The sequence below is a fragment of the Acomys russatus genome, chromosome 31 (genome assembly GCF_903995435.1).
Source record: "Acomys russatus chromosome 31, mAcoRus1.1, whole genome shotgun sequence".
Classification (NCBI taxonomy): Eukaryota; Metazoa; Chordata; class Mammalia; order Rodentia; family Muridae; genus Acomys; species Acomys russatus.
In genome coordinates, this window is record NC_067167.1 from 24,093,722 (window position 1) to 24,118,142 (window position 24,421).

At 38.3% G+C, this 24,421-nt stretch overlaps 1 protein-coding gene across 1 annotated transcript in view; it reads left to right on the forward strand.

Moving 5' to 3' along the window:
* Window positions 1–24,421, forward strand: part of Mgat4c (MGAT4 family member C) — a 621,187-nt gene that overhangs the window by 244,921 nt on the left and 351,845 nt on the right. Inside the window, exon 2 of the mRNA XM_051139639.1 lies at window positions 22,177–22,286. The gene's annotated coding sequence lies outside the window, so the exon portion shown is untranslated. The remainder of the gene's footprint in view (window positions 1–22,176; window positions 22,287–24,421) is intronic.

A 24,421-nucleotide genomic window follows, 5' to 3' on the forward strand; every position in this document is an offset into this window, starting at 1 on the left:
TCTGTAGGTGAATGTGACATCATTCAAAGGGTCATCATTTGTTCTGTGGAGTGTCTGTTTCTCAGCACCATAGAGCATTGGTTCCGAAGGCTCAGCTTGATCTTTGAGTTTCCTGTTTATTGATACTTAGTGTTGGTAAATAAACTATTCCGGCCTAAATTTTTTCCTGCAATACAAAATTAGCTTTATATCTATCACCTAACTGAATGAGTTTCATTTAATAGAATCATTTCATCAATGTGCTTGATGCACTGTTAATCATTACATAAAGTATATTGTGCTTATATATATATTCTGACACTAAATTCATTTGGAGTTTTTGCTGTTGTTGTTTTGGTTTGGTTTCATTTGTTTTTTTAGTTTTTTTTTTTTTAAACATGGTTTTTCTGTGCAGCCTTGGCTCTCCTGAATTCTCTCTGTAGACCAGACTGGCTTTCAACTCACAGAGATTTGACAGCTTGAGCCTCCCTGAGTGCTGGGATTACTGGCATGCAATAGCAATAATGGGAAACAGTGTTTGTTAGGACATTTCCTTATTTTTCAGATCACCTGTATTTCAATATTTTATTTAAATAATAAATTTTATGCATCATATTGCTAAAATAATACACATACACAATACATTTCAAACTGCCTCCTTATTGGATTACATTTTTAGCACTTGAACATAACGATGACTCTGAGTAGGTATATTTTTATAATACTGTAATAACTGCACAGTTTAAAATGGGAAAAATTCCAAAACTGAGATGCAGAAGCGGACACAGAGCCCTACTTGTTACCTAGAAGCTATTTGCAATTGATACCAACTGGAATATGAGAAATCTGTTTTCTTCAACTGAGTATCATTATGTATATAAACCACACTCCAGGTCCCATTACCAAGAGTACTTCAACATAGAATGATCTCTTTCATTATAATTTTTGAGGGAGAAGGAAAAAGGGAGATGAGAGAAAGAGAGAGAAGAGGAGGGGAAATAAAGTCAAGTGGTGTACTTTACACAAACTAGGACCATCAGAGAGAAATGCTTCCATGAGATCCAGCTGAAAGTTTTTTTTTTTTACTCAGTCATCAATGGGGAAAGCCCCTCCCATTTTGTGTGGTCAATCCCTGGGCTGGTAGTCTTGGGATCTACAGGATAGTTGTTTATGGGAAGCAAGCCAGCAAGCACAGTCTTCCCCAGCCTCTGCATCAGCTCCTGCTTTCAGATTTCTTCCCAGCCTGAGTTCCTGTCCTGACTTCCCCTGGTGATGAACAGGGTTGTGGAACTTTAAGCCAAATCAACGCTTCCCTCTCCAACTTGCTCTTTGGTCATGGTGTTTCTTCACAGCAAAAGAAACCCTAACTAAGACAAGTATGTAGGGAGGTATAGAGGGCCTGAAAGAGTTGGGATTGAGGGCTTAGGAGTGGGAAAAAATGATCAGCATGTGTTGTATGAAAAATAATTTTAAAATTCCATAATAAAACTCCATATAATGATAAGAGCATCTGTAAACTTACCTCATGCATGTCTGCTTTCAATAATAGCTCTAAAAATGGAGTCAAGTTAAATAGCTCGCTTTGGAATTCTTCTAGCCCAAGAGTTCTACACATTGTTAAGTGTTCATATAAACAGTTTTGCACACAGAGAAGAAAAAGTTTGCATCTCTGCATTTAACCATACACTAAGATAATTACAATTTAACTAAAAGCCTTTTATATTTTATAGACTTTAAAAGAAGTTTAGTTGTTCATTTTCTGTGTGGTGATATTACCTGTAAATGCTTTTCCCACATTAAATGTAGGTCCTTACTCAACTGCAAGGCATCAATTTAGTCATATGCACATACTCGATGTAGTAAGAAGCACAGGGTGAACACTCAGCAGGTCACTACTTTCTTTCTTCCAGAATTCATTCCTTTAAATGGAAGATTTTCCTCCTTTTTATGTGCATATGAATATTATGTACAAATGCAGCCTAGCTGCACAGTGAAGGTGAATGCAAGAGTGTGCACTGAGAACACAAAACATTGTCATAGCATGGGTTGGTTGTACTTTTGAAAACTGTTAGGGGAGACAGCAGTGAAGACTGAAAACCAAACAGAGTAAGACATCAGAATGATTTACTTTGTAGCTTGTTCAGATCTTAGGTACTTAAAATGTATCTATTTCCACCATTTTGAAAATAATTTCAGGTAAGTAATAAAAAACACTTGAGGTAGTTAACTCAAGAATGCTCTGTTTTATAGGAATATATTAGGAGCTTCATCAGTTATGCTCTGTTTTGCTATAGGTATGGGTTTTCCTTTAATATTACTTTCATTCTGTTTTGAAAAATTTAAAACAGTTCTACCTCGTGGCTGTCTATAATTTTATGTCTTATTATGATTATCAATTAAAGAGCTGTGTGATGGTTAAAAATTATTCATATTCAGTTATGAATACTGAAGTTTGGATCTCAGAACCTGAAGGCAGCTTACAAATGCCTATAAAACTTGCAGTAAGAGATCTGATGTCTTCTTCTGGCCTGGACACTTTCATACATGTCTATGTATATGCCACACAAACACACATACACACATACACACACACACACACACCACTCTCCTACAAATTCATGGGATCTTTAAAGCCTTATTATTATTACATGTATATATGTATTGTATCCATATGCATATATATATTTGTGATATACACATATATATATTGGCACATATTGTTTGTTGAGTCCATATGATGTTACTTTTATGTGTATTTTCGGGGCTAACCAATTGACACCAGATCACCCATTGTTAGACTCTTCCCTGGGGAGTGCCATCTCTCCTTCTTACCACTTCCCTCAGTTGCCTTTCGTTTTTTATGTGTGCTTGAGATCTCAAAGGCTTTTCTCCATCCAATCTACCACGCTTATTGGTGTCATAGTTTTTCAGCTCATTCTTGGGCTGTCATGATGGTGAAAATGTATGGGGGTGGCTTCTGATGTTGCCAGGAAGCACAATACCACAGCAAACACCTGGATAATTTTTCTGCTCTTTCTTCCACAATATTCCCTGAGCCTTAGGTGTTGGACGTGTTTTGTAGATGTGCCCAATGTAACTGTGTGCCACAGTTCAACATTTTTGGTTGCTTCTAGTTCTCTTTTCTTGTTTGTGTTTGTTCCAATAAGAAAAGTGTTTTAGATAAATAGAAATTCCTATGTATTACTGCACACCCAGTGACAAGAAATTAATAAATAAATATGCATTCCTATTTATTAATTTTTGTTTCTTTAAGAAGGTTCTGATAAGACAACATTCTTTGACATTCTTAAAGAACATAAATCTCCTTTATAGGTGGAATAGATGTACTACTGACAACTTCATGGTCATCCATATCATTTGGAGCTTAAATCTCTGAAAACAAATATTTCTTGCTCAATAAATTACTATGCTACCTTCCTTTCCTTTAAATCTTGCTTGACAGTTCAGTAAAACTAAAATAAAAATATTTTCCACCATGAAGCGTCATCGGTGTATATAAATTCCTTTTATCAGAATGTAAAAGCAAACAACAATGGTGATGCAGAAATAGCATTATCTCTCCACTCAGATGACAATAGAGCATTGCTGAACAAATCTACTCATGAGCAAAATCTATTATTTTCATTGAGAAGTTGAAAATAACTTGCTATTTTATGTTGTCAAAGCAATCCTGCCTACTTTTTATATTACTAGGGCTGAATAGAATGAATTTACCTGTTATACTATCCTCCTTATTAAATGTTTTAAATAACATTTAATGAAAACTGAATAATGACAAACTGTATACCTGAATTGAGCAAGAAATTGATATAAAACTCTAAATACTAGATCATATATTATATTTAATTAAGTCAAATTGAAATATTAAATCCCCTCTTAATTAATAATCCTGCCACAGGTAAACAAGTGAACAGCAATAGTAGTGCCAATCTACAAAATTAATTAATATGTTTAATCTGACAGCTTTGAAACTTGGAAAGGCCATTCTTTTTCAGATTTTGAGTTTTTAGGGGACCAAAAACATATTGGTATTTTTTTTGGGGGACATTGCAAATATGTTTTCCCTTTGGAAATTCCATCTATGAGTATAACATATTTTGACAAAATCCACCCTTATTTTTCCCCAGCCATCTTTTCCCTTATCTGAACACCAGCTTTTTCCTTCAACTTTAGAACTATGTTGTTATTTTAAAATATATCACAGACTGTGCAGACTATGGTTTTAGACTTAAGATATAAAACGTCATGTCTAAACTACTTGTATTTTATTGGCCTTAGATCTCAAAGTGCTTCTCTTTTCCTCTTTCTTCCTCAGCCACCAGCCACCTTTTCTTCACTGGTCTGTGCCATTGTCTCAAGAGTCTCAGTAAAATCTCACAAATGAAAATCAGTTTTCTCCAATAGAGTCTCACTGGGGATACAACCTACTCTTAAGCGCAGGCACCATGCCTGGCCCCTAGCAGAAGATGCCTAACACAAAATGAACTCTAAGGCATCTTTTAGATTCTTTGTCTATTTGTGTCAGACTTTTTGCTTGGTTTGCTTTTGTTCGTTTTTAACGATGTTGTTCCTTTTCTTTTCTTACTTTGTGTGTGTGTGTGTCTCTCTCTCTCTCTCTCTCTCTCTGTCTGTGTGTGTGTGTGTGTGTGTGTGTGTGTGTGTGTGTGTGTCTGTGTGTGTATTTGGAGAATTTCAGTGTTGAGTATGGGCTCTGTCACACAGAGTGGCCCTTAAGTCAAATCATCCATGGGTGTGGACTCCATAAGTTCTATGCCACTACTTCCTTAGCTGGATCATTGTTTGCATTTCTCTTTTGGTAGCCTAGAGAATACTTTCCCAAACCAGAGACACTAAAGTGTAGGAGTGAAATCTCTGTGTAGGCACCAATTCCATTGCTCTGTGTTCAATAAGATGTATGAATGTTGCCTTCAGAAATGGTTCCCTACTATCAGATTGCAAAGCCTTAGCAACTGCCTGGTTTGTTCACAGATTTCCCCGGGTGGCCCTTGGCTAACTGCTCAACTGTGTACAATTGAGTTTTGCTACTGGAATCTTTGTTTGGTGACAAGAGTTGTGCCATTGAGACTCTGTTCCCCACAGTATTCGGAAGCTTCCTTAGAACCACCTTCATATATTTTAGGATGTTTCCACTGCAGTAGGTTTCCATAGCATCCTTCAAATACTCCTCGTTTCCAGCGGTCTCTCCCAGTATTTCTTGCCTTCAATCCTGTCTACCTTCCCACTCCTCATCTGATTCACCTTGTCCACTCCCCAGCTGTCCCTGGTCTGCCCTCAAAATCTATTCTATTTTTCCCTTCCAGGAAGAGCCATGCGCCCTCACCTTCCCCAGCTCCATTAGCTATTTCTAATCTCTCTGGGTATGCAGATTGTAGCTTCGCTATTGTTTATTTAATGGTTAATATCTACATAAAAGAAAATATGCATATAATATTTATCTCTTAGGGTCTAGGTTATCTCACTTGGAATATTTTCCAGTCCTATTTATTTGCCTGTAAATTTCATGATATCTTTTGTTTTTAACTGCTGAGTGACACTCCCTTGTGTAAATGTACCACATTTTTTTTCCTCCATTCATATGTTGAGGGACATTTAGGGTGTTTCCAGTTTCTGGCTACTATGAGTAAAGCAGCAATGAATGAATCTGGTAGAGCAAGTGTCCTAATGGTAAGATGAAGCATCCATTGCTTATTTGCCAAGAGTAGTATAGCTGGATTCTGAGGTCAGTTGATCCCAACTGTCTGAGGAACTGACATTGATTTCTATGGTGGCTTTACCAGTTTGAAGTATCACCAGCAATGGTGGTTTGGTCCCCATATCCCACATGTTAGCCAGTGTGAACTATCACTTGTATTTTTTATCTTAGCCACCATAACAGATGTAAAATGGAGCCTCGCTAGTCATGTTAAACATTTCCTGAAGGATTTCTCAGACATTTCAGTTTCTTCTGTTGAGAATTCTCTTTCAGATCTGTATCCCATTATTTCTTTTTTCTTAAATTTTTTACATATATACCACATATTTGATTCCACATATATACAATAAACTACCTGCAACAAGAAGAACCATGAAACAATCAAAATTATATAAATGCTACATTCATAGTGTTGTGGCTGTTTGTATTTGGCAGCCTTGGAACTCCAGTGGTGCAATCAGCACATAGTACTTACATGTATTCTATTTTTCTTTGAATTATTTGATATTTTTTTTTTTATATATATATATATATATATTTTTTTTATTAATTTATTCTTGTTACATCTCAATGTTTATCCCATCCCTTGTATCCTCCCATTCCTCCCCCCCCCCCATTTTCCCATTATTCCCCTCCCCTATGACTGTTCCTGAGGGGGATTACGTCCCCCTATATATTCTAATAGGGTATCAAGTCTCTTCTTGGCTACTTGCTGTCCTTCCTCTGAGTGCCACCAGGTCTCCCCCTCCAGGGGACATGGTCAAATGTGAGGCACCAGAACACGTGAGAAAGTCCTATCACACTCTCCACTCAACTGTGGAGAATATTCTGACCATTGGCTAGATCTGGGAAGGGGTTTAAAGTTTACCTCCTGTATTGTCCTTGGCTGGTGCCTTAGTTTGAGCGGGACCCCTGGGCCCAAATCTGCCTATCATATTGTTCTACTTGTAGATTTCTAGGACCCTCTGGATCCTTTTATTTTGCTGTTCTCCCATGCGTCTCTCATTTAGAGTCCCAATAGGATGCCTTCCCCTCTGTCCCAGTTTCCTGGTAAGTGAAGGCTTTCGTGGGACATGCCCCTTGGGCTAGTATGCAGATATAAGTGAGTATATACCATTTAATTCTTTCTGCTTCTGGGTTAACTCACTCATTATGATCATTTCTAGCTCAATCCATTTATCCACAAATTTCGGGAATTCCTTGTTTTTAATAGCTGAGTAGTATTCCATAGTGTATATGTACCACAGTTTCTTTATCCACTCTTCTACTGAGGGACACTTAGGCTGTTTCCATGTTCTGGCTATTATGAATAAGGCTGCTATGAACATGGTTGAGCAAATTTTCTTGTTGTGTGCTGGAGCATCTTCTGGGTATATTCCAAGGAGTGGAATAGCTGGGTCTTGAGGAAGCCCTATTCCCATTTTTCTGAGATAGCACCAGATAGATTTCCAAAGTGGCTGTACTAGTTTGCATTCCCACCAGCAATGAAGGAGTGTTCCTCTCTCCCCACATCCTCGCCAGCATGTGGTGTCGCTTGAATTTTTGATCTTAGCCATTCTGATGGGTGTAAGATGGAATCTCAGAGTTGTTTTGATTTGCATTTCCCTGATGACTAAGGAGGTTGAGCATTTCTTTAAGTGTTTCTCAGCCATTTGATACTCCTCTGTTGAGAATTCTCTGTTTAGTTCCAAGCCCCATTTCTCAATTGGGTTATTCGGTTTGGTGGTGTTTAATTTCTTGAGTTCTTTATATATTTTGGATATTAGACCTTTGTCAGATGTAGGGTTGGTGAAGATTTTTTCCCAGTCTGTAGGCTGTCGCTTTGTTCTCTTGACAGTGTCTCCTGCCTTACAGAAGCTTCTCAGCCTCATGAGGTCCCATTTATTAATGGTTGACATTAAGGCCTGGGCCGTTGGTGTTCTGTTCAGGAAGTTGTCTCCTGTGCCAATATGTTCCAGGCTCTTTCCCACTTTTTCTTCTAAGTGAGTTAGTGTCTCTGGTTTATGTTGAGGTCTTTAATCCACTTGGATTTGAGTTTTGTGCAAGGTGACAAATATGGGTCCAGTTTCATTTTTTTACACATAGACCTCCAGTTAGACCAGCACCATTTGTTGAAGATGCTATCCTTTTTCCATTGAATGGATTTGGCTTCTTTGTCAAAAATCAAGTGACCATATGTGTGTGGATTCATATCTGGGTCTTCGATTCGATTCCACTGATCAACCAGCCTGTTGCTGTGCCAGTACCATGCTGTTTTAATTACTATTGCTTTATAGTACAATTTGAGATCAGGTATGGAGATTCCTCCGGAGCATCTTTTATTGTACAAGATTGTTTTAGCTATTCTGGGTTTTTTGTTTTTCCATATGAAGTTCAGAATTGAACTTTCAATGTCTTTAAAAAATTGTGTAGTTATTTTGATAGGGATTGCATTGAATCTGTAGATTGCTTTTGGTAGGATGGCCATTTTTACTATGTTAATTCTCCCGATCCATGAGCAAGGAAGATCACGCCATCTTCTCAGGTCATCTTCAATCTCTTTCTTCAGAGTTTTGAAATTTTTTTCATACAAGTCCTTCACTTGCTTAGTTAGGGTAACTCCTAGATATTTTATATTGCTTGTGGCTAATGTGAAGGGTGTGGTTTTCCTAATTTCTTCCTCTGTAAGCTTGTCATTTGTGTATAGGAAGGCTACAGACTTTTTTGAGTTAATTTTGTATCCAGCCAATTTGCTGAAGGTGTTTATCAGCTTTAGGAGTTCTCTGGTGGAGTTTTGAGGGTCACTTATGTACACTATCATATCATCTGCAAAGAGGGATAATTTGACTTCCTCCTTTCCCATTTGGATACCCTTGATCTCCTTTTGTTGTCTTATTGCTCTGGCTAGAACTTCGAGTACTATATTGAAGAGATATGGAGAGAGTGGGCAGCCTTGCCTTGTTCCCGATTTGAGAGGAATTTCCTTGAGTATCTCACCATTTACTTTGATTTTGGCTATTGGCTTGCTGTATATAGCCTTTATTATGTTGAGGAAAGTGCCTTGTATCCCCGATCTCTCTAAAACTTTAAACATGAATGGGTGTTGAATTTTATCAAATGCTTTCTCTGCATCCAAGGAGATGATCATGTGGTTTTTTATTTTCAGTTTGTTTATATGATGGATTACATTGATGGATTTCCGTATATTAAACCATCCCTGCATGCCTGGAATGAAGCCTACTTGGTCATGATGAATGATATCTTTGATGTGCTCCTGTATTCGTTTTGCAAGTATTTTATTTAGTATTTTTGCATCTGTGTTCATAAGAGAAATTGGTCTGAAATTCTCTTTCTTTGTTGAGTCTTTGTGAGGTTTAGGTATCAATGAGACTATGGCCTCATAGAATGAAGTTGGTAATTTTCCATCCATTTCTATCTTTTGGAGTAGCTTGAAGAGTATCGGTATTAGCTCGCCCTTAAAGGTCTGGTAGAATTCTGCACTGAAACCATCTGGCCCTGGGCTTTTTTTGGTTGGGAGACCATCGATGATTGCTTCTATTTCTGTAGGGGAAATGGGACTATTTAACTTGTTTATCTGTTCTTCACTCAACTTTGGCAAGTGAACTTGATCAAGAAAATCGTCCATTTCCCTTAGATTTTCAAATTTTGTGGCGTATATGCCTTCAAAGTAGGATCTTATGATTCTTTGAATTTCTTCAGTGTCTGTTGTTATGTCTCCCTTTTCATTTCTGATTTTGTTGATTTCAATACTGTCTCTCTGCCTTTTAGTTAGTTTGGCTAATGGTCTGTCTATCTTGTTGATTTTCTCAAAGAACCAGCTTTTGGTTTTGTTGATTCTTTGGACTGTTTTCTTAGTTTCTAATTGTTAATTTCAGCCCTGAGTTTGATTATTTCCAGGCGTCTACTCCTCTTGGGTGTTTCAGCTTCTTTTTTTTCTAGGGCTTCCAGTTGTGTTGTTAAGATGCTTATGTGCGATGTTTCCAATTTCTTTTTAAAGGCACTTAGTGCTATGAATTTTCCTCTTAGCACTGCTTTCAATGTATCCCACAAATTTGGGTATGTTGTTTCTTCATTTTCATTGAATTTCAGAAACTCCTTGATTTCTTTCTTTATTTCTTCCCTGACCCAGGTGTCATTTAGCAGAGAGTTGTTTAGTTTCCACAAACGTGTAGGCTTTTTGTTATTTCTGTTGTTGTTGAATTGCAGCCTAAGAGCATGGTGATCTGACAGGATACAAGGTATTATTTCAATCCTCTTGTATCTGTTGAGGCTTGCTTTGTGACCTACGATGTGATCAATTTTGGAGAAGGTTCCATGGGGTGCAGAGAAGAAGGTGTATTCTTTCTTGTTTGGGTGAAAGGTTCTATAGATATCTGTTAGATCCATTTGACCCATGGCATTGGTTAATGATGTTATTTCTCGGCTTAGTTTCTGTTTCAATGACTTATCCTTCAGTGAGAGTGGGGTGTTGAAGTCTCCCACTATTATTGTGTGGGGATCGATGTGTGGTTTAAGCTTTTTTAGGAGATCTTTTACATATGTGGGTGCCCTTGTATTGGGAGCATAGATGTTCAGAATTGTGATGTCATCTTGGTTGACTTTACCTTTGATGAGTATGAAGTGTCCTTCCTCATCCCTTTTGATTAATTTGGTTGAAAGTCTATTTTGTTCGATACTAAAATGGCTACACCTGCTTGCTTCTTGTGACCATTTGCTTGGAATATTTTTTTCCAACCTTTTACCCTGAGGTAATGCCTTTCATTATGGGTGAGATGTGTTTCTTGGATGCAGAAGAATGTTGGGTCTTGTTTATGTACCCATTCGGTTAGTCTGTGTCTTTTTATTGGAGAATTGAGGCCATTGATGTTGAGAGATATTAATGACCAGTGACTGTTAAGAGTCTTAATTTTGATGTTGTTTCCAGTCGAGCGTTTGTGTAGTTGTGTTTTTGCCATGGGATAGTTATCTATTTCCTGGGTAGTTTTGGTTGTAGCTTGACCCTTTGGGATGGAGTTTTCCTTCTAGTACCTTCTGTAAAGCTGGGTTTGTGGATAGGTACTGTTTGAATTTGTTTTTGTCATGGAATATTTGTTTTCTCCATCAATGGTTATTGATAATTTTGCTGGGTAAAGTAGTCTGGCCTGGCATCTGTGTTCTCTTAGGGTTTGCAGGATCTCTGTCCAGGCCCTTCTGGCTTTTATGGTCTCTGCTGAGAAGTCAGGTGTAATTCTGATAGGTTTACCATTAAATGTTATTTGGCCCTTTTCCCTTGCAGCTTTTAATATTTTTTCTTTGTTCTGCATGTTTTGTGTTTTGATTATTATGTGGCGGTCAGTTTTTCTTTTCTGGTCAATTCTAGTTGGTGTTCTGTAGTCCTCGTGTATGTTTATAGGCATCTCTTCTTTAGATTGGGGAAATTTTCTTCTATGATTTTTGTTGAGAATAGTTTCTGGGCCCTGGAGTCTGATGTCTTCTCTTCTTCAATGCCTATTATCTCAGATTTCTCTTTTCAATGGTGTCCTTAATTTCTTGGATGTTTTGTGTCAGGAGTTTCCAGATTTGGCATTTTCTTTTAATGGTTGATTCAATATCTGTGATTGTATCTTCTAGCCCTGAGATTCGTTCTTCCATCTCTTGGATTCTTTAGAAAAGCTCAACTCTGTGTTGCTCGCCTTCTTCTCTGAGGTCTCACGTTTCTCGTTTTTCTTCTGTCTGTGTGTTTATCATTGAATCCATTTTCATTTTCAGATCTTGAACTGATTTTTTGATTTCTTTCATCTGATTTTTGTATATTCCTGAGTTTCTTCCATTGCCTCTTATAGGTCTTCAGAGCTTGAACCGTTTTACTTATTTCTTTCATCTGGTTGTTTGCATTTTCCTGCAATTTTTCCAGTTCCACTCTATGTGCTTCTTTTATGTCTCTCACCTGTTTGTCTGCGTCTTCCTGCATTTGATTACGAATTTTATTTGTTTCCTCCATTATCATCCTCATTACTAGGATTTGAGGGTCATTTCTTGTATTTCCGTTGTATTTGAGTTCTCTGGTGGTTTTCTTTGGGATAGCTGGAAACTGGAGACGCCATGTTGTTTTGGGGTTTTTTGCGTAGGCTTTTTCGTTGTCCTTTAGACCTCTTGCCGTCTTGTTTTTGTTGGGTAGCTTCCAGAGTTGAATGGAGGGTGTCTGACGATAGATTCACTTGTTTTGCTTACGATTTCCCTAGGCTGCGAGCTCAAAGCTTCACTGGTGTGGATGTTAGGAGGTTAGCCCTGTTGTTCTGGTCCTCTCACCGCCAGTGATCCTCAGTCCCTCTCTGCTGTGGATCCTGCAATTGTTCTGGGTCTCTGAATGAGCGTTGGGTCAGGCCAAGGTATCCACAGCCTTCTGTGTTCCCTGCCAAGTCCAGCCAGGAGCACTGGGGACCGAACCACGGGCAGAACTCAGCTAGATTCTCAGGGCCAGAACCGTCTGCCAAGCTCAGCTAGGGATTTTGGGCACAAAATGCACACAGGGCCCAGCCAGAATTTTTGGACTGGGACTACGCACCAAGCTCCACTAGGGCCTTTTGGCCCAAAGTGCGTGCTGTGGTCAGTTATTGACTCAGGCCCGAACTGACCACCAATCTCAAGCCAGGATTCTGGATTCAAACTGTACACTGTGTCCAACCAGAGTCTTAGAGCTGGTGGAACCGAGAGCTCTGTCCAGCCTGTGCCACAGCAGGAGAACTGCGGCTGCTCTGAGTTAGCGCCAGTGGTGGAACATGTGCTCCGCCCAGACTGTGTCCCCGCAGGGGAGCTGCCGCTGAGCTGAGGTGGTGCCTAGGATGGAACCGAGCACGTCACCAAGCCTGCGCCACAGCAGGACAACTGCGGCTGCTCTGAGTTAGCGCCAGTGGTGGAACAAGTGCTCCGCCCCGGACTGTGTCACCGCAGGGGAGCTGCCGCTGAGCTGAGGTGGTGCCTAGGATGGAACCGAGCACGTCACCAAGCCTGCGCCACAGCAGGAGAACTGCAGCTGCTCTGAGTTAGCGCCAGTGGTGGAACAAGTGCTCCGCCCGGACTGTGTCACCGCAGGGAGCTGCTGCTGAGCTGAGGTGGTGCCTAGGATGGAACTGAGCACGTCACCAAGCCTGCGCCACAGCAGGAGAACTGCGGCTGCTCTGAGTTAGCGCCAGTGGTGGGACTAGTGCTCCGCCCGGACTGTGTCCCCGCAGGGGAGCTGCCGCTGAGCTGAGGTGGTGCCTAGGATGGAACCGAGCACGTCACCAAGCCTGCGCCACAGCAGGAGAACTGCAGCTGCTCTGAGTTAGCGCCAGTGGTGGAACAAGTGCTCCGCCCGGACTGTGTCACCGCAGGGGAGCTGCTGCTGAGCTGAGGTGGTGCCTAGGATGGAACTGAGCACGTCACCAAGCCTGCGCCACAGCAGGAGAACTGCGGCTGCTCTGAGTTAGCGCCAGTGGTGGGACTAGTGCTCCGCCCGGACTGTGTCCCCGCAGGGGAGCTGCCGCTGAGCTGAGGTGGTGCCTAGGATGGAACCGAGCACGTCACCAAGCCTGCGCCACAGCAGGAGAACTGTGGCTGCTCTGAGTTAGCGCCAGTGGTGGAACAAGTGCTCCGCCCGGACTGTGTCCCCGCAGGGGAGCTGCCGCTGAGCTGAGGTGGTGCCTAGGATGGACCCGAGCACGTCACCAAGCCTGCGCCACAGCAGGACAACTGTGGCTGCTCTGAGTTAGCGCCTGTGGTGAAACCAAGTGCTCCGCCCAGACTGTGTCACCGCAGGGGAGCTGCCGCTGAGCTGAGGTGGTGCCTAGGATGGAGCAGCGTGCTCAACTAAGCCTGCGCCACAGCAGGGGAGCTATGGCCACGCTGATGTAGTGCCTTAGGCAGAATGTTTGCTGGGCCGGGCCAATACCCGGGACTCTGGGGCCGAACTGTCCCGCCGAGTCCAATCTGGGTCCAAAGGCTCCACGCGACCCAAATCCTGCCCGAGTCCCCTCTCCCGCAGCAACTCCCACCAGCCACCACACCAATCGCCTCCACGGAAGCTATGAGCTGCAAACCTCAGCCGACGCTGCTGGTTGCCGCTGTGGTGCTGCCGCCTCTGCCGCTGCCGCTCGATCAGAGAAAAACCACGCTCCTCCCGTGTGCAGGGGCACGCAGGTCCTCCGCACCCTGGTCCCTCCGAACCGTGGAGCACTCCTGCTGCCGTGATGTTCGGACCTCGGTGTTCCTGGCTCAGAAATCTGTGCAATTCCCTGAATTGTTCACTGGAGCCTCCAAACGCGGTCCACACTGCTCGCCGCCATCTTGGATCGAATTATTTGATATTTTGATATCTGGTTTCTTGAATTATTTATATATTTTACATATTAGTCCTCTATAAAATATTAAATTGCTAAAATATTTCCCACTTTTTGTCATGTGCCTTACAGAAACTTCTCAGTTTCATGAGGTCCAATTTATTAATTGTTGCTATTAGTGCCTGAACCATTGGTGTTCTGTACAGAAAGTTTCTCATGTGCCAACAAGTTCCAGAGTTCCGAACATTATGTTCTATTGGGTTCAGTGTATCTTGTTTTATGTTGAGGCCTCTTATTCATTTTGACTTGAATGTTTTGCAGGGTGATAAATATGGATCTGTTTACATTCTTCTACATGCAAACATCCAGTTTGACCAGCATTAATTATTGAAGATGGTTTCTTTTTTCCAGTCTGTTCTGGCTTCTTTTCCAAAAATTGAGTGTCTATAGGTATATGGATTTATGTCTCAGTCTTCATTTCAAGTCTGTTGATCAATGTGTCCATTTTTTGCAAATATCATACATTTGTTGTTGTTGTTGTTGTTATTTTTGTAGGTGTTATTGTTGCTGTTACAACAGCTCTTTAGTACAACTTGAAATGAGGAATAGTAAGAGCCCTAGCAGTTCTATTTTTGTTCAGGATTGTTTTGGCTATCTTGTTTGGTTTTGTTTTCACTTAAAATTGAGAATGATGATCAACTGAATAACATTAACTTAACATCTACTACATCTTGTTTATCCATTTATCTGGTAAGGGAAGCCTTGGTTGAATCGATATTACGATCACAGCTAATAGGTTGAAATAGACTTTAGCGCACATGTATACTTGATATAATGAGTAAATTTCCTTCAGTTATATACTTGGAAACTTTTGGATCTTGTGGCAAGCGTGTTTTTCATTTTTAAAATGAATTTCCATGCTCACAGCCACTTGATTTTTGAATTTGTTATAATGATATGATATTATATTGGGGCTTTGATTTTAATTTCCCTGGTTATTCATGTAACTTGCTGCTATTTACGTTTTCTTTTAAAAATACTTATTCAATTAATGGTTTATTTTTACCATGTTTTAGTTTCTTGTTGTTGAATTTTCATTTCTAATGATTTATTATATTCATTTTGTGTATTATTTACCATCACTGTCCACATAAATATATGTGTATATGTGCCAGTGCACAAGAGGAAACCAGAGGAGAATGCCTCATCCTTTGGTCCATAGTTTATAGGTGTTCATTGGGACTCATTAGTTACATAGGTGTTGGGCCTGAACTCTTGTTCTCAGTATTGTTCAGCAAGGGTTTTATGTGTCAAACTATCCTCCAGCCCTGGGAGACTTTGTATCTTCCATGAAGTGGAGTCTAGTAAAATAATACAAAGCTGTATGGATCATGTCACATAATATATCATCCAACAGATGCAGATGCTCTGGGCAATTAACTCCCCATTCCCATCTTTTACTTATTAGGAAGATGCTTTCAGGTCTCTTAACCTTCTGGCCCACTATGTGTGTGAGTTGTGCATGTCCGTTGGTGAAGAAAATTCACAGAAGTCTCAGGCGCTTTGGATAAGAAACTTGGAGAAAATGTGGCTACTACAGGAGGATGCAGAGGTCAGAGAATATGACAGAATACAGGCTGCTACACTTATAGTTTCTAAATGCACAAAAGGAGTGAAGAAAGTTGTGTCTTCAGTGGATGAAAATAATCTGGAAAGACACAAGAGCTAGGTGTGTGTATGTGTGTGTGTGTATGTGTGTGTGTGTATGTGTGTGTATGTGTGTGTGTGTGTGTGTGTGTGTGTGTGTGTGTGTGTGTGCATGTGACTTCATCTAACCTTACCCCTATTTGTCATCAACTATAATTTGCACAGCTGGTGACTGTCATTCACCTACATAAATATGTACAAACCCCTTTTTTATGTTTTATAAGCTAAATAATTTCTAATTAATGAAAACATGGGTGAAATGTACTACATTAACAGTTCAAAATAGGTTAGTACAAAGTTTTCTTAAGATTGTTATATATTATTTGTACAATATCTACAATGTTTTGATCAGTGTTGTGAAATATAATCTGAGGTGCTCAATTTATTCAAAATCATAGTATCAAAAACACCACAACCATATTCTTGCCACTACATATGTTTTTAAGAAGCAGATATTAAGTTCTTAATAGCCAAATCTGTTTTTTACAAATCTTATTAATAACAGTTTCTCCCAAATGAGCATAAGTAGAATTGAAAACTGGAACAGTAGAAGGGAAAATATTGAATTATTTAAACTACGGAACACAATCAAGTCATAGTAGCAATGTGAGGTTGAAGAAAACGTAGGTTGTGTAAATATATTTTGCTTGTTTAATTGGAAAGTGTGATAGAAATATAAATGAACATTATATACAAAGCTAAATGTTCAGAGTTGAGACTAATTAATATCAATATTTAACTCCAAATAGGTTTATTTTTATGAAATCAGTGAAGGAAGGGTCATGTAATAAAAAAAAAAAAGGTTAACATTGGCAGGAAAAAAAGATTGAGAAGTTGAGTTCCTTTGACAGGGGGAGATGAAAAGGCCTAGAAAAGGAAATATGTCAGATAAAAGGGAGAAAGAAACTTATGCAGTATGCAAAACACTCAGACAAGAAACTGAAACATAAGAAAGGTTCCATAAATATGCAATTATAACAGAATAAAAAATGAGGTCACAGATAGTGGAGAAAGAATGAAAATAAGATAGAAGAGGTAGAACAGTCTGAGGCCAAGAGAAATAAGAAATAATGTTACTAATATTTTTTCTTCAAATTTAAGTAAAACATCATTTTGCACTATACTTTTCCATGGTAATTTTGTAGTGACATTCAATGCTATTATGACCTACAACTCACCTACTGCTCACCTCCTTTCAAACTACAAAACAATATGATTAACGTCGTGTATGTTATAGGACCTCTTTACTCTGGTGAAAGGCAATTATCATAATTTTAAACACTGATTTGCATGTATCTGATTTTATGAAACTGGGATCTGATAAGGTGAGAAAGAGGAGATTGTTTTTGTGACAAGCTTTTCATGGAAGACCTGCTTCCACAAGGCAGGACAAGAAAGTCCGGAGAACAGAGCTTATACCTATGAGTACCAGATTTTAAGAACACTGCTGGTGCCTTGAGCAAATTCAACTTATCTTAATTTCTCTGTATATGATCATCCCATTTTTTCTTGTAATTAGTAAGTTTCACTGAGATAAAATTGACACCCAATAAAAATTTTGACAATATGTGTACAGATGTGAAATATAGTTGTCAGTAGGGAATAAAACCCCAACCTTATCCCAAATCCTGGTACCACCTACTTTTCTAGTGAATGCTTGATCTGCATTTTTGACAGTTTCTAGTTCAAAGAAATTGAGCCATATGTTTTGCCTTTAGAAAGAGGCAAAAAAATTTTAAGTTACCCATATTTAAGATTAAAAGAACACCTAAATTCAAATATGAAATGACTGTATTAGTTAACACTATAAATTTGAATGATCAAATAAAGGAAAAGGGCAATGGATTATCCTCAGCCAAAATATGTATTTGCACTTAATTAATTTATTTTGTTATTTGTCCATTTGGATGTCTATTATCTTGTTAAATTCATCATTTTCTCACTCAGGACTCACTTTCATGCTTTGCATTAATTAATCTTTTCACTGTAGAATATAATATTTTTCTTTTTTTCCCATGAAAGAAAAATTAAAAATGATTAAAACTCAAGTCCATTTTAAATGATGAAATCAGACAATGGTCAACCCAAGGACTTTTCATTGAAAGTAAATTGCTTAGGCTTGTTCCTTCTTAGCATAACAGATTTATAGTCAGTGTTAGATTTTCTTCTTTAGTAGTAGATAATGATCTCTGAACTTTATAATCTTATTGATCCAGTTCTTTTTACTTGTAGATATAATCAAGGTATTTCAATTATTTTCTTTTCTTCTTCAGGCTAAACCGCCTAGTCACAGGTGCATACTCAAAATAAACCTTTAATATTAAAGCCCACACAATTCTGGAGTGTTTCTATTGCTCTAGAATGTCATTGTTATTAGATTTTTTAAATACATATTTCTTTTATTAGTCTTGTTCATATATTATTTCTTCATCTTATCACATTCCAAAGTTATCATTTTACAAGTTACTGGTAAAGCATAGCTAAACAAGGGTTAATCTATTGGTTCTTGACTTTGCACTTCTAAGTATTCATATGATAATCTTAATATACACTGTTTTCATTTCCTTTGTTTTTTCATTTTCTATATATAAGTTTTAATGTGGTCATTTTAAATGGAATTTATGATAAATTTAGTGTTGCCTTTATTTATAGTCTGTTGGCGGGGCAGCCTTGTAGGCACACAGAAGAAGGGGATGCCGGCTATTGCTTTGAGACTTGATAGGTTATGGTCAATTGGTGGGTGTCGAAGGGCACCCCTTTCAGAGGTCTAGGAGAGGGGAATAAGGCAGAAGAGGGAGGGAGGGTGGAAATGGGAAGATGGGATGGAGGGGATAACAATCAGGATGTAATGTCAATAAATTATAATAAAAATTAAAATAAAAATAACATACCACTTTTACTGAGCAACTGTTGACTTTTGCTTAACTTTTGAAGACCAAAGGGAGTCTGATTTGCAAAATATACGGTGTTATTGACTTACAATTTTTTCCGGTGTATTAAGATGACTGGTCATATAAGATGACCCCCAACTATTCCAGTTAAAGTATAGTATTTGGAATATACTCTCCATATAAGACTATCCTTCTTCCAATGCACAGCCTGTGTGGCAGATACAGGTGTGTATTTATTTGTAGGCAGGGCACAGCTAGCCAGGTGCTTTGTTAGGTGCTGGCAGACAGCCAGTGACAGCCTACACTGCCCATTTAAGGCGTGCTCCACACTCAACCTGAAGACTGAACACACAGCCCTCAAAGTGGGACTGGCAGATTCTGGTGGAAAGCCAATCCACACTCACCTTCTCCTGCTCAAGGTACACTAAGATGTGTGCTTCCTATTCCCCTCAAAGAGCAGAGAGCAGGGAATTGGCCAAAGTCCACCTCCTGCTATTATATGAGATGGATATATGGAGCAAGGGGAAGCAAGCTGCAGGTAAACACCCATCATATATGACAATCCCTGACTTTAGCATGGATTTGGGGGGTATAAAAAGAGGAAGGATAGCAGGCTATCAAGAAGGGACCTGATACCCTATGAGCATATACAGGGGGAGGAGGTCCCCCTCAGTCACAGTCATAGGGGAGGGAAATAAGGGGAAAATGGGAGGGAGGGAGGAATGGGACGATACAAGGAATGGGATAACAATTGAGATGTAATATGAATAAATTAGTAAAAAAGTCATATTTATGCCTGAAAATACTGTACTAATTTGGTCACTTTTTAAATAGAAAATATTTTCTGGAGAGACAAATGTTCATATCAAAATACAAATGGAGCATCTTATACAGTTTTATAGAAATACCAGGGCACAAATATAAATTTAGGAGTCAATAGAACAGAGATAACACTTAGTTCTGTAAAGTTACTGAATTAGTCAAGGAGTATCCCAGAATTATTCAGACTAAGAAGATAAAAAAGAAACTTGTGATTCAATGACCTTCACGATAACAGAATTATAGATGATTGAAGGATTCTTAGTGATATGAAAAAAGAATGTTTCCGGAAGGAAGTAGTCAATCCCTAGGAGTTGAGAAAAAAGAGGTCTGTTTTATTGACTTGGCAGAAGGGGTGTTCTGTAAGAAGTAGATAGGTAGGTAGGTAAGATTGCAACAGATCCTCTGCTGTATTAAGGAATTCCAATTGCAACTGGATAGTGCCTAATTATAATTTCCAGTTTCAATTAGGAAATAGCATTGCACAAGGGAAATGAAAGAGAATAGGGGAGATTTCACTTTAAATACGGAGTAGTATTAAAACATTACTTGAAATTGATGAGGAAAATTTATTGCAGTCAAAATAACTAAAGCACATGAGAACTGCCAGTACAAAGTTCTTTGGTCATTTAATAGGGACAAGAATTTAAATCAGAGAGATTGGTAATATTGAGGTGGATGTGTCCAATTTTCTCAGCAGAGTCTAAGGCAATTTTAGTCCTCATAATTACAGTGATTATCTGTAGGAGTTTATGTTTATTTTGTTGTTGTTGTTATTTATGACCAGGATTTCAAAGTAACAGAAATAATCAGGAATTAGCTTCACTTCAGGCCCTTTCTGCAAAACAAAGGGTTTGGACTTTGGGTAATTCACTGTTATTTCCTTGGTATTGATAACTATATCTACAGTGCATTATTTTTAATAATGAATGTTGCATCACAATGTTTAAAACAGAAACCTATGTGATAGAGTTCACTAACACAAATAGAGAGGTAACATTTGTAAAGAAACAAAATGACCGAACTAGAAATAAATGGCTGTTTATCTCAGATGAAACCAGAGGACTTTGTCTTTTTTCTTTTCTGTTTTGTTTTAATCCATTCATTTAGTGCGATTATAGAACTGTAGATTTAGTCATACAAACTAATAAAGCTATCATAATTGAATTATGCTGAAACATTACCACTGTGACATCTAGATCAATTATTTTGTATCTACACACAATAATATACATTATTGTAAGATTGAGAACAATCCCTGAATAAATCCTAAAACTTATGTCAAAATATGGTGATGAATATGCTCAGAGTCACTTTTAAATCATTAGCCCACTATTACTATTTTTCTTCATTAATGAATAGAAACACATCCTGAAGATATAATCATTTTAAAAATTGATATTAAATAAAACTTCCTTTTAGGCCATTTGACATCTTTGGCAATTATTTGCCAATAGTATTCTATAAACAAATGTGGGCTTTAAACACATTGTTTTCAAAGCACCATATTTTAGGGATACGTTATAGATGATTGTTGAATACACAAATGAGACGATTTCAATCTCAGTGCTTTGTGATGTGTTAAATTTGGTGGGTGATATAATTAAATATCATTCGGTAATTAATATTTATATTAATAAAATATCTTATTTTTACTTGTTTGTAAATAATTTCATATCAGTTTACCTTTAGAGTATTATGCAATCTTAATTTATAAAGCCGTAGGATTTATTTGTATTTGTGTTTAATGTATATATATTTCATAAACAGAAAATAGTGGATCTAAACTTACAATGAAAACTCAACTTTTTCTTAGGCTTTAGCTCTTTGTTTTAAGTTGTGGAAGAGCTCATAACTGTTAACCAGCCTTTATACAGGCATAAAGCAAAACAAAGGTACCATTCTTGTGTAGCTGTAAGATCAAAGTACAGCTTGGAGCACTACAAAGAATGATTTATCTAGAAATTGTGGCTTTCGTAGAGGCTTATGTTTCGATCTAATATTCTCACTCTCTGAGTAACAAGAATATGTGACCCCTAGTTATAATTACCTAATGTTCCCATAAAATTTGAATGTGAAAAACCAGAAAAAGAGCCAGGCTTCTATGGCCCCCTTCATTGCTCCCATAAAAAGTAAAGGATGTTTTTGTGTCTAAGCCCCTTTGAAGGTTTGGGCAAAAGTACAGTGGAATATTTAGTAAGACTTAGAAACAGAACAGCTGGAGTCAGATGCTGGAGTATCTTGCAGACATCACTGATGTGACACCTGGAAAAAACAGAGATATTGAATGTGCAGTTTGCTTTATCAAATGACAAATAAAAGACACTTAATAATACTGACATATCATTAGCATCATGGCATCAATATTAGATTTTATATTTCCAATTTTAGAAAAGGGGGTGAACATACTCAGTAAAATAATGAAATACTTTCCTTTCTATTTAAATTGGTGTATATTTTTTGTCATGTGTTAGACCACACTTTTAGAAATTAAAGGTCTCTGCCCTGTGGAATGGACACAAGTCTGTGTGTTTTTTTTTTAAAGATATTCATCTCAGCATTGAATGGAGACATTGAAACAGATGGAATTGAAAGGGGAAATGTACTTGGACTGTTTAGAAAAAGCCTACAGAGTAACAGTGACTAGATTCAACATGCAACTGCCATCAGGATGAATGTTTGCATCACTTTCTTGAGAGCCAATTACACTGTTTTTTTTTTCTTCTTCTGTGTGTGTGTTTGTGTACAGGGATTGGAAATCAGCCAGATCAGTTGCGGGCACAAGGCCGCTTTGGATCTGTCCTTTCAAACTGCAACTCGACAGAATGCTACAGCAAGGTTGAGTATTACTCCATTCTGGTAAGAGAAAGATGCTTTCTTTTTCTATTTTATGGTGAGAATTAGGTAAGGAATCTTTCCAGATCATACTGTTGTCTGGAAGGGAACTGGCGCTCTGAGTAAGAAGTTACAAAATGCTTCCCGCTTTGAGATATATTTTTGCATAATGTCTTTGCCTTATGTTGCAGGAAGATAAATAGTAACACTAAGCTCTCCTAGCCATGCTGAGCCTGTATTGGAAGTAAGGGAGTCTAGAGATACTTGGGTAGTTAACGTATTGTGTTAATGTAATGTTTAATACTATAACTCTGGCCAAGATGAGGACAATTGAAACCATAGTGAGTTAATCTGTGTGTGTACCTTTTCCTCTGTTTAATAATGTCGAATAATGTAATAAATAGCCACCCACTCACAACCACTAAGTGTACTTTGGGGATTATTGACAGACTTTTGGAGCAATCTAACGTCCTTTATTTTCAGAATTGGAAAAGCTGTAGATAAGAACTCTGAATGAATTGGTTTATTTATAGATTTTCCTTTTAGTGCTAAATAATACAAATGTGCATAGATGTGCAAATTGTATGCTTTGTTGCTCTTGTCTTTTGGTACTGTTGGTACTGCTCTTCAGTAAGTTTACAAAAAGCTCTACTCTTTATCAGCTCACCATGAATTTATCTGTGTCTAAAATTATAAAAAAGTTTATTTATATAAACATACATATCTATAGCTGTATAGGCATGCATGTGCCCAAGCATGCAAATATATTTTTTCAGTAAATCATTCATATGTGACCATATATGTAGAATTGTATTTGAACTTAACTGCAGAATTAATTGTATATAATGGCCAATGTAGTACACATGAATTTAGAAAACAATGATAGAGATATCAAAAGAAACTTCCCAACCAAAGAGATGCATTTGGAGATGAATCTACACTTTCACATGATAATAAACTCAAAGTATGTGATTTTATTTGGTTTGGCTACTCAATCTCATCCATATTTATGTATCCATCAAGTTTCAATATAACCCATTTCAGATTTATACACAAGATTATGATTCCCACCTTCGAAGGATAACTAATTTGCATTGATTTGTCTGTCTCTAATAAATATTTATATTCCTTCAGTTTAAATTTTTAGTGACAATTTACCTTAATCATTATTTTAAGAAATGAAAATACTTACATTTTACATAAATATTTTCACAAATTTAGTGATCGTTTACCAGCTAGACATGGAAATTATTACATTGAATTGAGGGTTTAACTAAAGAGAGGTAGAAAAGAGAACCTAGAGAAAGAGTTGGTGGTGGGTGAAATGTGAAGTAAATGTTCTGATTTAATAAACTGATTCTTTCTTCCTTTAACACATGAGCTTAAACAGTTCCAGAACAGTAATTTTGGGTTTTTTTTTTCTTTCATTTATTTCATATGCATACACAATCACACCCTAAGCCACGAGGTATTGATAATTGCTAGCTTTTCTATGATTGCACATACTGCTAGGTCAGCCGTACTCCCCACACCCCAAATTATTTGGAGCTTAGCCCTGCTGTGACTTGCTGTGCCAGGACAGGAACCTAGCAGAACTGTCTTCTGAGAGACTTCAGAGGCAGCTGATGGGATCAGACGCAGAGACACACAGCCAAACAACAATAGCCTGAGCTCCTCGGCAGTTTTGTGGAAGGGTGGGAAGAGGATGGAGGAAGTTGGGAGGGTCAAGTATACCACAAGAAGACCTACATAGTAAACTACCTTGAACCCATGGAGATTCAGAGAGACTGAACCACCAACAAAGGGCATGCATGGGCTTGACCTAGACCCCTACTCTTATGTAGCAAATGTTTAGATTAGTTCTCATGTGGGTCCCCTAACAATTGGAGTAGAGCCTGTCTCTGACTCAGTTGACTGCCTTTAGATCCCTTTTCTGTAACTGGGCTGCCTCGCCTGGCCTCAGCGGGAAAGGATCTGCTTAGACCTACTGCAACTTGAGGTGCCAAGGTGCTTTCCCGCTTAGGCCTCCACTTTTTTTTGAGAAGAAGTAGGGATCAGAGAAGAGGAGAGAGGGAGGCTAGGATAGGCTGTAAGGGATTAAATAAATAAATAAATGAAAAGTAAAAGACCCACCAACTTCTGATTTTTACAGATATTTT